General features: G+C 55.6%; 1 protein-coding gene across 2 annotated transcripts in view; it reads left to right on the top strand.

Moving 5' to 3' along the window:
* Window positions 1-247: 247 nt before the first annotated feature.
* The window catches only part of PROM1 (prominin 1), a 149718-nt gene continuing 143965 nt past the window's right edge, over window positions 248-6000 (top strand). The window contains exon 1 of one of the 2 annotated variants that reach the window (XM_037829434.1): window positions 248-376. The gene's annotated coding sequence lies outside the window, so the exon portion shown is untranslated. Of the gene's footprint in view, window positions 377-723; window positions 767-6000 lie in introns of those variants that run through there. The other variant, XM_037829435.1, reaches the window with a different exon arrangement.

The following is a 6000-nucleotide window of genomic DNA, read 5'->3' as shown; positions in this document are numbered from 1 at the left end:
AAACTAATAAAATACAAACGTGCCTTACGAGCGTCTAAAGTGGCCGGGAGGAGTCAAAGGAGTCCGGGTTTAGTTGGAACAAGAGAGAGGAGTTTTGAGGAGGGTAGCGGCTTTTCAAATAGAGGGCGCAGACTGGGTGGAGGGGGCGTGGGTGTTGCCAGAAGGACGTCCGGGGCTGGGCAGGGCTCCCGCCGCAGGAAATGGATGCAGTCCAGGTCTCGGTGGGTGACCCGGGACGCGGTGGCTAAGCCGTCCTGCGGGTCGGATCGGGAGTGCGTCCAGAGCCCCAGGCTTAGCGGCTGGAACCAGAGATCTTTAAAATACCGAGCTTTAAAATACCCGGCACCTGGCTGCGCGCTCCGCTCTCCCGCCGCGGGTGAGTGTGTTTAAGGAAACATTCCCACCCCGCCCGCTCCCGCCCCAGGACCCGGCGCGGAGCAGGGGAGGCGGCAACAGGTCCCCGCCGGCACCCCGAGCCCTAGCTCGCTCCCCGAGCCCTAGCTCGCTCCCCCGCCTACCCTCCCCTGGCGCGCCGCGTCCGGGGGGTCCAGCCGCTCGGGCCGCCTGTACCCCGCCCCGGCCGGCGCGCCCAGCAGCTGGGCGGGCCCTCCGGAAGCCCGCCCGGTGGTCCCCGAAGCCGGCTCATAAATCATTCATGAGCCGGGGCCGGCCGAGCTGGGCTGCGAGGGGAGGGGAGGGGGCGGCGGCTGCGCGGGCCGGAGCGAGAGCCGGGCGCAGGGGAGCCGCGGCGGCAGCCGGGTGCGCGGTGAGTGGCCGCGTCTTCGCCGGGAGCAGGGGAGGCATCTGCACCCCGGGCGCGGGGCTTAGCGTACCCACTTCCCGAAAGCTGGGGGCAGGGAGTGGCGCGGTTCACTCGGCGCCCCTCTCCTCCGACCCTCCGCGTTTCTTCCCTGGCTCCGCGGCAGGTGGTGCGAGCCCTGAGCGCGGCCGGGGAGCCGGAGGGGCTGCGAGGTGGTCCCGGCGGCCCGCCGGCCTGAGATTCCGGGAGGGCGCGGGTGCGCGCAAACTTTCCCGGCTGCCTGGTGGTCCGCGCCGCGCGGCTTGGGACTCCTTTCCGTCCCGCCCAAGGGGAGCCGGCAGCTACGGCTCTCCAGGTGCCAGAGCATGAGCAGGCGGACTCCCCGGCCTCGCGTTCGGGGAGACCGCGGTCCGAGGGGGAGGCCCCCTAGGGACTTGGGAACAGTTCTGCGGTGAGGAGGGGGGAGCACTGGGGATGGCTCGGGGGGGTTGCAGGATGGCACGGGAGGACACTGAGCCTCCCGGTGTAGGTGCGGAAACGGGCCAAGCGTCCTCTGGTTTGCCAGATGGAGGACGCGGTGCCACAGGCCACAGCGAGGGGGTGAGACCGAGCCGGGGTGGGAGTCGCGGCGTCTCGCCATGGCGCTGCAAAGGGAGGCCACCTCCCCTCGTCCACGGGAGAGCTCACCCTTCTGGCTTGCAAGCCCCTCCGGCCTCCTCGGTGTGCACGGCGCGGGGACCTCCGGTGATCGCCGGCTCAAGAACAGGGGTGCTCAGAGTTGCACCCGCCAATCCGCGCCGGCCGAGACAACAAAGGGAGCGTGGAGGGAGAAAGAGCTCCGCGGCTGCCCTGGAGTCGGGGGTCCGGGATCCGTTTACGCGAAAGCCCGCGCCGAGGGAGTGGCCCGGGAGTCCGGCCCGGGAAGCATAGCTCGGGACCCCTTTCTAGCAGGGCTGGAAACTTCCCATCCGTGCCCAGTGGGGGCCGCGCCGGGAACCAGCGCCGACGCGCTCGGGGCAGCCAAGTTCCTCCGGCAACCTCAGCCCCGCGGCGGCGGCGGGTTTCTGGAGTCGCCTGGCTTCCCGCCCCTGCCCCGCCGCCCGTTCTTTTGTGTCCCGCAGCCCCGGAATGGCTCCTGCCGAGGACGGAGCGAGGGAAGGAGGGGACCCGGTTTGGCCATGGGTGGGAGAGAAAGGCTCAGGGAAGCCGGCGCCCCCAAGCTCTCCGTGGCAACAGGTTGCCCCCGGAGCTCGCAGGCGGCTGCTGACCTTTCTCCTGACCCGCTCAAGAAGGCTCTAGAAAACCTTTTCAGGGTTCCTCGTGGGCGGCTGTTTTGTTAAGATAAGCAGGTACATCACTGGGGTTCTTGGATCCACCCCTCATCTCCTATTTACACACACTGGGGATTCGAACCACCTTGGCAATATGTTAACTTGAACCACATGAAGTTAACTGTTTTTGTGGATGAAAGACAAATGACTGTTGGCAGTTTCATGTAATTCAACTTGCATGAAGTTACCTATTTGTCTTTTCTCACTCTTTTGTGTGTTTTCTCTTTCAGTCTCCTCCAACTGTCAGGATGAGCCTGGGGTCATGGTTCAGTTTAGTACTGGTGCTAGCAGTAGCTGCACTGACTCTTTATTGACTGCCAGCTGGGTGCTAGGTGCTGTGTCTTTAGATCTCTAATCTCACAAACCTTTATGAAATCCTTGTTTCACACATGAAAGCTTGGAGACTGTAAGCAACTGGGACCAGGATTCCTACTGGGTCTCAGAAGCTTTGGTTGTCATCTCTATAGCAGTGCCCTGTGTTTTTATTTTGTTTTATGCGTCTCTTAAATTTCTTTTTTTATAGAACTTCCTTATGATCTCCATGCTGGACTATTTCTGTTTTATAGCATTGAAGTAAACAAGTGCATCAAAGAACAGGTTGAAAATAATGAAACTTTAAGCCAAGTATTTTTTTGTGGGTACTCTGCGGATCGGTTTTGCCCGCCAAGAGCTTCCTAGTGATATTTGTAAGGGTCATGACACTTTGTTACAAATGATAGAAACTGACTTCAGGCTATTTTTTAGCAGAAAAGGGACTTCTTGGGTGGTTTAGGGAAGTGGCAGCAAGGCTGGCTAGCCAGGCTCAGGAACCCGAGGCTCGGGACCCAGGAGGCGACAGGACGCCTGGCGTGGCCCACCACCATTGCTAGAATGAGCTAGAAGCTGCTGCCTGTCATTCCATCTCCAGGCTCAGGGGAAGCCTCTGATTGCCCGGGCTTGGGTCACCTGCCCCTGGGAGTGCACCGCTTGGGCACCTCAGCCGCGTCACAATGAGAGGCAGAGCTGCCTCCCACAGGACTCTCAAAGGCTGGCCCAGAAGTGGGGGAGCCCACCTCACCCCCATGCTCCCCCCACCTCCAGAAAAAAGCCACCTATATGACTAACATCAACTACAGAGATCCTCTTAAAATAAAGATTTTGAGACATTCCATCCAAAGAAAAAGAGAAGAAATGAAGCTGCTCAGTCATCATGTTTGCTTTTAAGCCAGAGTCTATGAAAGTGCCGTTCTCTGGACTCAAGGCCCAGAATCATGTGAGGTATTTTTTTTTTTTTTTAATTCATGTTCTTGGGCCCCTTTCCCAAGTTTGAATTCAGCACATTTGGTGTGGAAACCAGAAAAATGGTTTTCTCTGCCCCGTAAACCGGAAGAATGGAGAAACTGCCCTATTACTTAGTCTGGTGCCTTTTTGATAGCCTCTGGGGGAGCAATTTTCAAAGTCCTACAGAGCTGAGGGTCCCAGCAGAAGGACACCCCCCCTGCACACACACACTTTTAGACAAGCTCTTGTACGATGGGTGAATCCCTGCAGGACATATCTGCTCCCTGTGGTGGAGGAAATAGCTACAGAGGCTTCCAACACCGAGCCTCCCTTCCAGAGGCTCTAAGATTGTCAATGAGAAACAAATGCTTGGTATAGTTTTGAAATAGGTAACCACAACCCTTCATCTTATCCTCCCCTCCCCTCCATTTTATTTCAGCACGCGTTTATTGAGTGCCTACTGTGTGCCAGGCCCTGAGCCGGACTCTGGGGGTGCAGGGATGCCTAAGTCAGGGGCTCTGCCGAGCTTCCGGGACAGCTCTGCTCAGTGCCGTGTGAGAAGGGTGTTTGAGGAACTGTTGCTTTCCGTCTGATGCCCGGTAGTTGTGTTTGGGAAACCTGAGGTGTCCTTGGAGAGTGGGGTGAATCGGCCAGGCAGATACTCTGGGAGCAGTGCCAACTCTCAAACTTCGGTTGTCTTAAGAATCAGTCACCAGGAGAGTTTGTTAAAAATGCAGGTTAATGGGCCTCTTCCCCAGAGACTAGGACTGTTGAGGGCATTTTAAATAGATGCCTCATTTTATGCTGATGCTGATGTTGGGCCACCCAGAGCTTCCCTCCCCTGGCCGTGCCCCCACTGCCCGGTGGGGTCTGAGAGCTGAGTGCCTGGGCCTTCTCTTTTGGCACGGCCAATGGAAATTTTGAGAGGAAGACTTCCTCCTTTCTGATTTGATATTTTTCAATTGCCTGGTGTTTTGTCAATAGTGAGAGTTTTGTATTTGCTTAAAATTTACTCTGCAAATTGTAAGAGGGACCTGCACTTCAGAGCAAGATGTAAATACGTCTAGAGCTGCGACTTCGGGCTGCATCTAGCTCAGTCGCAGCAGTGAGCAGTGGCGCTTCATTTCATTTGGGATTTCCCTTCCCCTGCTTTGGTGCCCAGGGAGTTGGAGAGCCTGTTTATTCATAGCGCTCCTACGGGCCTCCGCCGGGTCTCTCCATGGCTGGCTGAGACCTGGTGGCATGACGGGAAGTCGGCCTCCTCAGCAGCCCAGCCTCTGATTCTCCCTGCTGCCTGCTCGAGGCTTAGCTCCTCCTTCAGCAAAAAAACAAGATAAGGTGTGAGCGTGGGGTGTGTGAGTGTGTGCAGATGTGGGGGTATGTGTGTAATGTGAGGTGAGTGTGTGTGTGGTGTGTGGGTAAGGGTGTGTGTGTGTGAATGTGATGTGAAGTGAGTGTGTGAGCATGTATGGTGAGTTTGGTGTGTGAGTGTGATGTGTGTTTTGAGTGTAATAAGAGGTGAGGGTGGTGTGTGAGCATATGATGTGAAGTGAGAGTGTGTGTATGGTGTGCATATGTGTGTAGTGTGTGTGTGAAGTAAGGTGAAAGTATGATAATGTATGGTGAGGCTGGTGTATGGTGTGTGTATATGTGTGGTGTGTCTTTTGGTGTGAGTGGGATGAGGTGAGGATGGTGTGAATGTGTGTGTAGGGGTGTATGTGTCTGGTATGTGTGTGGAGTTTGTGGTGTGTGTATATGTATGCTGTGTGTGTGGTGTGTTGTGAAGTGAAGGTGGTGTGTATGTTTGTGTGGATAGGCCTGGTGTGTGTATAGGAGTGTGTGTGATGTGAGGTGAGAGCTTGTGAACATGTGTGTGGTGAGAGCAGTGTGTTGTGTGTGTACGTGGTATGTGTGTGGTGTGTGTATTTTGTGTGTGTGGTGGGTACATGTGTGGTATGTGTGATGTATGTGTGGGCCCCTGCCTGCCTGCTTGGGAGAGAGCAGCCCCATCCCACTGGAGTAGCCAAACACCCCCTTTCCTTTGAAATCATCCTAGCCTTTGCAGCCTTGGCAGTTTCTAAAGAGGGGGCTTGCAGAGCTATAACTTCCTTGGTTTCCTTTTTGTCATTTATTCTCCTGGAAACAATTTGAAGACTAAACAGAATACACCTGTGCTAGTGTAGATGTATTATGTCTCCCAAAACGCCACATTCTTTGATGCAGTCTTGTGGGGGGCACACATATTAGTGTTGATTAGGTTGGAACTTATTGAGTATTTCCATGGAGATGTGACTCAGTCAACTGTGGGCAAGACCTCTTATTGGAATATTTCCATGGAGGTGTTACTTGAATGGGTGGGTCTCATTAAATCACTGGAGTCCTATAGAAGAGTTCACAGACAGAAGGAACTCAGAGCATCTGTGAGTGACATTTTGGAGAGCAACTGAGAGACGTTGTGGAGCTGGCCATTGAAAGCAGACTTATGCTAGCCCAGAGTTTGCTCCGGAGAAGCTAAGAGAGGACAACACATCCCAAGAACAGCAATCTGAACGCACAGAAACTGAGAGAGGAGCTGGAACACAACCCAGGATCAGCAGACGTCAGCCACGTGCTTTCCCAGCTAACAGGTTTTCCAGATGCCATTGGCCT

This window comes from Choloepus didactylus, chromosome 3, assembly GCF_015220235.1.
Source record: "Choloepus didactylus isolate mChoDid1 chromosome 3, mChoDid1.pri, whole genome shotgun sequence".
Taxonomy (NCBI): domain Eukaryota; kingdom Metazoa; phylum Chordata; class Mammalia; order Pilosa; family Megalonychidae; genus Choloepus; species Choloepus didactylus.
The sequence above is the reverse complement of the archived record's forward strand: the minus strand, read 5'-3'. Positions and strand labels throughout refer to the sequence as shown.